This window comes from Nilaparvata lugens, chromosome 3 (genome assembly GCF_014356525.2).
Source record: "Nilaparvata lugens isolate BPH chromosome 3, ASM1435652v1, whole genome shotgun sequence".
NCBI lineage: Eukaryota > Metazoa > Arthropoda > Insecta > Hemiptera > Delphacidae > Nilaparvata > Nilaparvata lugens.
Window position 1 is genome coordinate 16,329,715 of NC_052506.1, and position 11,633 is coordinate 16,341,347.

At 33.1% G+C, this 11,633-nt stretch overlaps 1 protein-coding gene across 3 annotated transcripts in view; it reads right to left on the reverse strand.

The window, feature by feature from the left end:
• LOC111058274 (spondin-1) overlaps window positions 1–10,771 on the reverse strand; it is a 53,740-nt gene extending 42,969 nt beyond the window's left edge. Inside the window, exon 1 of one of the 3 annotated variants that reach the window (XR_005570681.1) lies at window positions 10,543–10,768. The gene's annotated coding sequence lies outside the window, so the exon portion shown is untranslated. Of the gene's footprint in view, window positions 1–10,542 lie in introns of all 3 variants that reach the window. The other 2 variants (XM_039423054.1, XM_039423053.1) reach the window with 2 other exon arrangements.
• Window positions 10,772–11,633: the final 862 nt, after the last annotated feature.

Here is an 11,633-nt window from a genome sequence, read left to right on the forward strand (position 1 = left end):
CTCTAATCTCCTTGCCCTCCCCACCAATTCCGATGCGAGAGAGTCGCACAAGCTGGTTGTCTTTTGAAACTAACGCCACTCAAAAACTTGGAGAACTGAATGGAACGGATGTGGTCATTTTTATTGCGACGTTTAATGGATAAATTCTTTGCCGCGAATAAAATTCAGTGTATATGAGAGATGGCTTGCCGCCAGATATAAGAATACACCAGAAGGGACCATGCTGGGGGGTGTCAGGATAGGGGAACTGGTGGGTGTGAGGACGGGGGCGCGTGCCCTTCTGAAACAAGATTGCGGTGGTCTGGCATCGTCCACTTAGCGCCGACCATCACTAGATACTAGTTTGTTGTCAAACAATTAATTACTCCTGGGAATTAGACTCGGCAACTTCTAGAAACTGAAACACTCTGACTTTGACAGCAAACACCACGTTTGTCATGTTTGCTGTCACTATCAAACTTATTCGTCGAGTTTGAGGCAGGCGATCAACTCTTTGAAATGAGTTAAGTTAGGAGCCACCTTCATAAAGTGACTATCCTTCCAGTTTCTTCAAGATCCACTATACGTGAATATGATTAAGTTGATGAATAGTTATTGAAACTTCATATACTCAAGCTACTGATGGAATTGAAGACGTGAAATGTCGGAAGATGACGTTTCCTACTACTGTATATATTTCAATAATCACGATTATCAATCATCTTTTTCCAACAATGTTCCTCGGGATTTCTATTAATGCAGAAATATCGGGGGACCGAGCTTCGCTCTGGAGTGTAAAAGCACAGACAATTTGTAACGAAAGATTGAATTTATAGTTTATATTTATTTATTCATTTTCTGTCGTACAATTATTTTTACAGTTATATGAGGAGGCAAAACAGGCTTATGCCCAAAACTGTCCCTTTTCAAATGTATACTACAGTCCAAATAAAAATCTAGGTTAAGCTACAATCACTCATCAAAATAACAACCTATTCACACATCAAAAAACAAACACATCATCAATTACAAATAGATATACTATGAATTCGATTTAGAATGATATGCTATGTTTGCTACAATATTTTGTTAATATACGGTACTATGTACTATTCTACACTAACAGCATCTAGTTACTATTTTGGAGTTTCTGAAGTAAACATGTTTTATAAAAAAAAGAGAAATAAACAAAAATAAGTTTCTCTTGCTGAATTTTTCTTTTCTTCTCGAAGGAAATCCGCTGGATGATCCCACACATGCACTCGTTCACTAAATTCCATTACGGTATCGACAGGCGACAAAATTGCCAGCTGTTTTTCCAAGGACGTATTAAATTTATCCTTTTAATGTCCTTCAGCAAGTTATCCCAGGGTTGAGATCTAGTGCAATCGAATTTTCATATCATAAACCAAACTTTGTTCCAAATTTCGTGAGAATCGATAGAGCCGTTTTCGAGATCCGGTCACATATATTTATATATAAACAGAAATTGCTAATCGTATAGGATTATTCATGTTGGAAGATCTACAGTATCGATCATAAACTTCTTCAAACAATCGCCAGCTTGGAGAGACTTATTATCATTGAAGAATTTATCTTTCTAGAAATGAATGTTGACAACATCAGTCTATTGATATAGAAAGGTTAAGAGCTCTCACAGAGTGAGGAATAACACGTTCTTATTTTGTGGTGGTAGGATAGTGTATTATTTAGATAAGTGTTCTTGTATAATTATTTCGCATTGAATTCTAAAAAGGAGAGTTAGAATATCAAAAATGAGTGAACCTACTCGCAGAAATTCAGGTACAATGACGTGGAATGTTCCATGTTCAAGTATAACTGTTAGAGTTTTTATTGAATAATACATCGTGAAAGTCGAAAAACACTGGAATGTTGTCAAAGATTACGTTCAGCAGAGCTCATCCAGAAAGCAAAATGCATAACATAAATGAGGAGAAATTCCATTTTGTCTTTTTTGTGACAGACTAATGCTACATCGAAGGGCACCAGAGATGCAGTTATTTCTGAGGACGAAAAGTAAATAGGGCGAGTCAAGTGATCAGGACGAAGTCACAAAGGGGCAAAGGAAGGAAGCTTTCTATAGTACGTCTCCATTTCATCCTGATACACACTATTAACTTGCAAGAAGCTCTTTACTTGCTTCAGTGTCATTCGCTACTCACATCTCACATCTTAGATCTTACAGCACACATTGGTTCAGCTCTCTTCTATCCGAACTTCCCTTTACTGAAGTACGCTTTAAGAAAAACTGTGCGAAATTTTCCAAGAAACTTTTAGTCTAAGGCTACACACATCGATTTTTGTTCGTACGATATTTTGCCGTCCTTATAAATTCTATTAGATTAAACAGATGATTTCAAACAGATTATGTTTGACAAGCTCCATTTAATCTGATGGAATTCATATGGACGGCAAAATATCGTACGAACAAAAATTGAAGTGTGAGTGCAGGGCTTTAGTGTTCTATTTTATCACGTACCGATCGTCCGTTCTCATTGTAAAACATTCTATTTACACTGATACATTTCATTCACTGTCAAATTCACCAGTTATAATACAGCCTGAGCCTTACACAGTAATTGAAAATTAATTTCTACTCAGTAATCATTTCATTTTTTATCTTTATCCAAATAAATTAATACTTATAAATCTAATTTTGGCAATTTGAATTAACTAATTTTAGGAAGAGAAGAAGTTTTTTATTCCAATATTGTAATGTGTTTCATCTAACATCTAATATATGAATATACATATTCTTGCTAAATCCAAGTTATGTAGACTCATGATAGATGAATGTTATTATAGTAAAAATTAGGATATACTGTATAATGAATAGGAATAGATGATGATGTGAAAGTGATCTTATTTCAATTATGTTTCAATAAACGTACTTTATCTTTCGTTTTTGAATCAATCTGTGCCAAAACAATGTGTTAATGAATCATCATCGACCATGAAACACGGCGTAAAAATATTATTTCAGACTGTTATCTGAAGCATTAAGCAGGCCAAAGGTTTGATTGAAACATCAATTTTCAGTGGCACATTCATTTGTTTGGATGGAAATTGTAAATATATCTTTCCAATTTCATAGACATTTAATGAATGGAAAATAATATGTTATTACGTAATTTGGTAATGAGATAATATTTTTAGAATTCAATGAAAGAGTTATTTTATTCACTCAATTCCAATTCCACCTGATATTGAACTTAAAAGTATTGCTTGTGAGAGAGACGAAAAACTTATTCGAGACAAGTGATAAGTTAGATGAATGAAACCATAGAATCCCGTGGAAATCTGTTCTCTATCTGATTTGAATCAGCAAAGCAGTGATCATTCGTATGAATTAAACATGGCTTGGCAGAAAGGTGAAATATTACGATATGAATCACTGAGACTCTCCAAACTTTACGAACAATGGCTTATCAGTTATGAGCTGAGGTTATAAATGTGCAATTCGAATAAACTCGATACTCTGAACGATACCCTAAATAAGACCAAACTACTTATAGAGTAGAATGATGAGTGGTGTTAAATTTTAATCACTTCAATACATAATACATTTTTTTACATGGAAAGTCTTTCTTATCAGCTGCAATTCTTGCAATCCTAAGAACAGGGAACATTAAAAATATGTCTTATTGGGAATTTTCATGACAAATCCAATATTCACTCGTACATCATTTTCAACAGTAAAGCTCAGATGCATAAAATAAGCTTCGATTGAAATTAATAACAACTCTTGGAAACACAGTGTATGAACTACAACATAGGAATAGCAATTTTGTAAATCATACACTACCAAATTGGTATTGTGAATTCAATATAAAAAAGTTGAAAGTTATATTATTTTAATGGTGTTCTCATCCATCTTCTTATATAATGGATATTAGTAGTTCTGTGAACAGTAGACCTCACGCAGTTTCCTCATCCACAAGTATCTGATGTCACCTGTTCTAGTTGCTTCAGTTGAATCACAATTCACTGTTGAATCATAATTTACTCTTAAAAAACTGTTATTTGTTTTATCCAAGATCAAAAACTAACTTATGTTAATAAACTTAGTTCATGTTTGAATTGTATCCAATACGAAAATTTATCTAGTTCCGTGATAATCTTTCCATCTGATTAAAATATTTCTCAATCATTTTAAAATTAATTTTCTTCAATCAAGAATATTATTTGGTTCATTTAATCATTGTTTATTTTATTTTCAATCACCTATTAAATTTATTTTTCAAATGTGAGAATATTGATACTGATGGGCACGCATCATAAAAAATGTTGAAACCCGACATCTGTGTAATGCATGTATTGAATAATCCACTTGTCAGCAGATTTATTATGAATAATTCTATAGTCTGATTGATCCTATCTACAAAGTAGATTATATAGATAGTGATATCAGAGTATGGAGGAACTGCTTTTCTTTTCATATTATCCTTGAAATGCAAAATTTCAAAAAACCTTGTATATACATCGACGCGTAGTTGAAAAGGAATATTCCTGCCAAATCTCATCAAATTCTATCAACGCGTTTGGCCGTAATCGCGTTACATACAGACAGACAAAAGAAAATAATCCGAGTTAAAACATAGACCTCACTACGTTCGGTCAATTATATTAGAGCATTCCTTACTGTTGGGATAGGAAATTCATCGTCTGTACACGTACTGAAGACTCATGACACAGTAGTGGACTCAAGAAGAAACTCACTTCAGGAAAAGCTGTCTGATTTCAATCTTTCTTCAAGATTATTATAATGAAAAAGCGAAACAACTTTCAGAACTTGTGACGTTCAACAGTAGAGTTTGAGATTATTACTTAAGAAGGAAACGAATTGGATGAAAATGCTATGAAGTTATGACGGGGCGCTTTTTTATGCCCTCAATTTAAATCATAAGCATGAATTGAGAATGAAAAATGTCGGCACCCTCACTGACAAGCAAGGACTGCAAATGAAACTATGAGCTTCATTACTCAAACTCTTGCTGTGAGTGATTACGTAGCAGAAGCTTTAGAGAGAACTTTCAAACTTCGAAATTTAATTAAGACCACCTACCTAGAATATTCTTACTGTAGCATAATTTGCTTATCAATACTGGGTTTATATAAAAATATGTATAAATCAAATATTATAAAGATAGATTTGGACAAGAAACCAGAATAAAGTTCTATAATACCATTGCAGTTCCGACTCTCCTATTATATGGAAGTGAGAATTGGATACACACACGTAGAATGGTTTAGAGAGAGAACTTTCAAACTTCGAAATTTAATCAAGACCACCTACCTAGAAAATTCTTACTGTAGCATAATTTGCTTATCAATACTGGGTTTATATAAAATATGTATAAATCATATATATATATATATATATATATATATATATATATATATATATTATATATATATATATTTGGACAAGAAACCAGAATAAAGTTTTAAAATACCATTGCAGTTCCGACTCTCCTATTATATGGAAGTGAGAATTGGATTCACACACGTAGAGTGGACAGTCGAATTCAAGCTGCAGAAATTAGGTTTCTAAGGAGTGTATTTGGCTGAACTTTAGAGTTGATAGAATCAGAAATACTGATATAAGACAGGTTTTATTGGTTGCTCCTCTGCATGAAAAAATTATTCAAAATAGATGCAACTGGTGCAGTCATTTGGATAGAATGCCACCGGGAAGAATGCCCGTTGTAGTCCAAAACTATAGACCTACAGGAAAAAGAGATGTAGGGAGGCCAAGAAAGAGATGGGTACCGGAACAGGTTAATTAATAAACCTAATCCCTGAAGTGAAGATGATGATGATATATAGATATAATAAATTGCCAGAATCCTGGATCATATCCTCTAACCAAAAGAGACTTTTGGTTTTCGTTTCGCGAAGTTCACAGGCAAATTTTCTCGTGTACTCCTTTCAATCAAAAGTGGATACTCTAAACTAACAAATGATGACGAAGGGCCGGTTTCCGTGCTCGGGATTTAGCTACGTTCTAGACTTTAAAAAGCTGGAGTCAGAAAATTGGCTTTCCGAAACGGGGCGTAGTCGTAGTCATTGTCATAGTCACGTTTGAATTAAATTTCGAGAAACTAGAAAATTGAACACAAAATAAGATAAAGAGAACATAGTGTAAAGTTTCAGCCTTTTTTGAATTATTTAGGAATGTTTAATCTCGTTAAGGAAAAATGTTTCCAATTATAGAAATGAGAAAATAAAAACTGCGACTAACAATTTTCCGAAAGCCAATTTTCAGACTCCAGCTGTTTAAAGTCTAGAACTAGGACCTCCTAAGTACTTGGGTTTTTAGAAAGTCCAGCTAGAACTTAGCTAAATCCCGAGCTCGGAAACCGGCCCTAAATAATACTACCTATTTTTCCCTTGCCTTATTCGACAATTTGGTTCTAATTCAGTATTTCAATGCCATAAGACGATTAAAAGACCAGGATGTACTTAAAAGTGAAAAATATTTTGTCTATTTTAATAATAGCACTATTATTATTGAGTCTCCTTTGATAATCCGTAAAAAATTTGATAGGGCCAATTGGGTATGTGTGCTGCAATGTGATAATTTTTCAATGTCACTTGGATTATCATAAGAATGTCATAGTTAACGTTGAGCCTAATTAAATATTTTATTGACCGTATAATGATCAACGATTTCTGATTGAAATTATTATTCAAAGCATGTTCATGAGTACTTCAACATTAAAGCTGAAAGTATTTCAACTCTTAGCCTATTTTAATCTAAAAGAACTTTTACTCAGAAGTATTTAAGTTCATAAGTCATCAAGTAGGTATGATACATTATTGGTCATGACAATTTATGCATTCTTGTTTTATCATAATTATTTTGGATTCATAGCTTGTTTACTGATTAAGGTATATACTAATATTTTTCAAATTAAAATATTGTAATAGGCTAATCATTCAACGACTAAGATATCAGGGAATAAAAGACGTTGCTGCAAGATCGTAGAGGAGATCTCAGAAAGGGTTTCATTAATTATTAATGAAACTCTTTCTGAGTTCTCTTTTGCGATCTTTCTGCAACGTCTTCTTAGACGTAATACAAATACAAGATAAGCTCTGACAATGAATGAAACATTTCAAGATGACAATATTGCATAAACAATCAGAGGAAAAATGAAGCGAGGGTATCAATTATTAATGTGTGTCAATGTTAGCCTATAGTTGTTAATATTTTGTGATAAATAATAGTAATCTATCAAAAGTAACGGTGTCAATGTCCAACCATTTGTCTACTCCGGTGGTATCTTCTTATGTAATATTGATAACTCATTCAATGGTCAAAAATCGATTATTATAACACTTTTCATTAAAAATATTTGGATGATTATGAACCAGTTCATATGACTTCTGATGATTTTCTTATCATTCAGTTTGTATTAAGAAAACGATTTAACTAATAACCCTATCCAAGTCGGATTCAATAAAAACCCGGCGGCTTAGATACAGTACTGTCCCTTTATTACAGTTCGAAATTTCCGTACTTCTGATTTAGCATATTATTATGGGAATCTTTAAACCCATTTATTACTTCATCGAAACGCACTGTGAACGCAAATGAACACTGGACATTGCAGTTCTTGGCGTAATTTGGGTATTTTCAAAACTCGGTTTTTCAACTATAACTGTGTACGAGAACGAAATTCAAGCATTTTCGGGTTACAATCGAAACATAGTGCAACATCGTAGGTATATTGGTATTACCAATATTATGGAATAGATTACTCCATGATCTTTAGAGTGAGATAATGATAGTGAATAGAGGACGAGTAGATGATGGTGAAGAACTTAGTGGATGAGTCATTATCTGATGGAACTCTCAAGTCCAAGAGCGGACTGAATAATACCTGCATTTCAGATTGCAGACTAGTGTCTTTGACATTCAAACAAAGCAATATCTGCGAGGTGATAATGATTTCCAATGTCGCTGAACTGTGATGAAGAGACTAGAACCTATTATTTACTCTTCGCCGCTCATCCCTACAACTTCGATTTTAATTTCCGTCTTCTCTGCTCACCCCTTATAGCTTTATTATTCCTTCTCAGGGGTAAAACTTTGGCGCCGAGCCATGCACAAAGTTCACGTGGATTGGAAACCTCTGAAAATATTTCAGCCGAAAGATATTGGACTGAAGTGAGAGATGGTGCAGTTCGCCCTCATCGTTAAGCCTCCAGTTATTAGTTTTCTTCTCCACCATCTTGCAGTCAGTAACACTCTGGATTAAGGCGGAAATGATTCACTTATCTCAGCTTTGAAAAATCTGAGAGTTCTGAGAGTGCGAGTTCCATTATTTTACTGCATCCGCTGTTCAAGCGAACAGAGCAAATTTCCAATTAGTCCAGTCACTACATGCATTGGCACTTGCAATTTTTATTTTAGTTCTGATTTTTCAATATATTGTTTGGATACATAAGAGAAATCCAGAACCAATTTTTTTCATGAAAATATCCTTGTGCTAGATGTGCTAAATGATACAGAGTGGCCCAAAATCGACGTATTTTCGGTTCATTTTCCAGTTTCAGCTATTTCCATCAAATCCTGTAATCAGACAGAAAAATTCGCTCTCGCATTTTTTCAGATTATGAAATTCGTAATAAAACGAGATCATTCGGTACTCTCTATCTTCAATGAGTACTGAGTTACAATTTTTCAAAAATGAGTGAAATTTTAAGAAAAAAATCAATTTTTATAATTTTTAATTTTTTATTAACAATATCTTCCGAATGTAAACTATATAAATCAAAATCCCTCTGGGCGTAATTTTGTGCTCTACAATCTAGGTAGAGCGCACTATCTCATATAGATTTTATATGTGATGTCATAGCCTCAACCTTTGGACAATATTAACTTTTAATCAAAATTTTTGAAGAGAAATAGTACGGGCTCAGCCTAGTTTTTCCTACAATATCAAAATTATATTACGATTGTAGTATTTTATACAATAAATGAAAAAAATTGTCAATGCCTTGTATAGACGGTAGCTGATACAGATTTCCAGGTACACCTGACAACAATGCTCCTTGTATTTTGAAAACACCTAATTATTAGCTTCAATCATTATCTCCAACTCCATTGTCATCACTTTCAGATTTCGCACAATGATAATAAAAGTTCATAAGATCATGTTCTTTGAGAATCACCCGTTAGATGCACTTGATTTAGTTTGCGCGCATAAGGACACCTCAAGGATTAAAATTTCAAACAATCATAACTTTTGATACAATCATCGGATCTCATCGTACTACAGCTCATTCCTCTCGGCTCGTCGAGGCGGTTCAAAACCATGCATCATAAGTCATGAAAGCTTTCTGTATTCAAAATGCATAAAGAGCCTTCACCTTCATAAAGTGTTGAAAGTGAGTTATGAACCAATGAAAAACACCAATCAACACGAAGATGATTATTGATTATTTGCATTCACGTCTTCAGATGATCATTCTGGAAATATTCTAGTATCAGATTTGTGGGGTTGATCTTGTATAGTAATCAGCATCTACCTCACCAATTCAATTCAATTGTTAGGCTAAATACAAAATAAATATATTTATCATAAATGAGACGATTTTCATCAAGTGAACTGCATTGTGATTGATCAAGCTAGAAATTTTCATAGTCTAGCAATTGAAGTTGTTACTATCGAAACCAAAATTCGAAAAAACAATATAAGTTGTACAGTATAATAACGGAAATGACAATACCTAAACCACTGTAGTGTGACTAGGTCAGCCTAAACCTGGAATATATTCCTGAGATCCTAAAACCATTGAAGTGTTTTCATAATACTCCTCACATGTGTTCAAGCATAGGAACCATGCAATAGAAGCGAGTATATAAGAAAAAGCATACGGGCAATTCCCTTAAAAATGTTGAGTGTATTTCAATGTTAATAAAATGTTATTTAAATTATCCATCTTTCCTCTTTTGAACTCTCAGACACTTCTCTTTGTCACACAAAGTATCAACTAATTATTCAGCTTACTAAATGAATGATGAAGAAATGAAGATATATGAAGCATCACTGAGATAATGATTACGGTACCATTTTTGATAAGACGCTATGATTGGCTGCAATCCTTACTATAACTTGAAAGTAGAAAATAAACCTCACATTTGAAAACATGAATAAGGAATTTCAATTGAATTAGATCTTCAACACTATTAGAACCAGTTTCAAAGAAGACCTACTTTAGTGCAAACATATATTTCCAGATCTAATGATACAATAATTCATCATTTTTCTATCAAACTATAAGTACTGTACTGTATTTAAAAAAGCATAATCTAACAGAAAGTACAAAAACTAACATCTTAAGCCATAGCCTATCTATCCCTTAAGTTTCTACAGAATAAACTTTATGCAATTGAAATTTCACGAAGACTGCATTAAATTATTCAGATAATTTAAAGATTATAAGATAATCTTCAATTTTGAAATTAGGTTAGTTGATCTTTAATAATATTATGATATTAATAAGTTACAATAATTAAGTATCACACACCTTATTTTGGAGTAAACAAATTTGAAGTGACGTCTTGTGGCCACTGGGATTTGACGTGATAGTTTTTTGAAAATGAATCGGAGTTTTTATTATAGTGTTTTCAAATCTCAAAATTCTAGTGAACGACGAAAAATCTCAGCGCACAATATTAGCGTACTTTTATTTATAACGCAGCACCTACCATCGAAGCACCGCACTGAAAGCACAGTAGTTCAACACTGCTCTTGAAATGTGAGGCGCTAAAATTTACATCAAATGCCAAGGCTGCCAACCTCACACTCTTCCCTCGTATTTCTCTTTTTCAGGCAAAGAATCTGTGCGCTGATTTAGTTTTGCTACCCTATTTTTCTAATCTATGGCCCAGTTGTACAAACGCCTGTTAAATTCTAATCATGATTAAATTCCACAAAAACCAATCATGATTAAATTCCACAAAGCCAATCAGAGAATAAGGGTTTTCTGAATCATACATTCTCAGATTTGTTCTCGTGGTATTTAAACTGACTATTGTGCAACCGGATGTAAGAATTTCAAAGTAGAAATTAGGTGTAAGAATTATTTTTGATATCTATATAATACATTTTTAACGGATCAATTGAGCAAGACGCATTCAACGAACACACAAATACATTATTCTATTAATAATTTATTAATAATTATTCAAGTTTCCAAATTTCAAATGTGAATATTTATGGAATGAAAATTGTGATGTAAAGAGGAAGTAAGTAATCAATCTATATTTGGGAGAGGAATATTGGAAGTGGGAAGGGATTGAATGTTTTTCCTCTTTCAATTAAATGTTATTTAGTACAAATGGATAAATAAATAGAATGTTTTAAATATTCATTTCTTAAGCTGCGTTTACACCAAAGTTATTAAAAACATGTTATTAACTTAATCCTTATAGATTTTATTAGATTAAACGTAACTTATCATACACATGATGAACATAATATGTGTTTGTCAAGTTCCGTTCAATCTAATAGAATCCATAAGGATTAAGTTATTAACGTTTTGTTAATAACTTTGGTCTAAACCCAGCTCTAGAAGTTAGAACATGGAAAATTACAGCAGAATAGTAGATAAAAGTT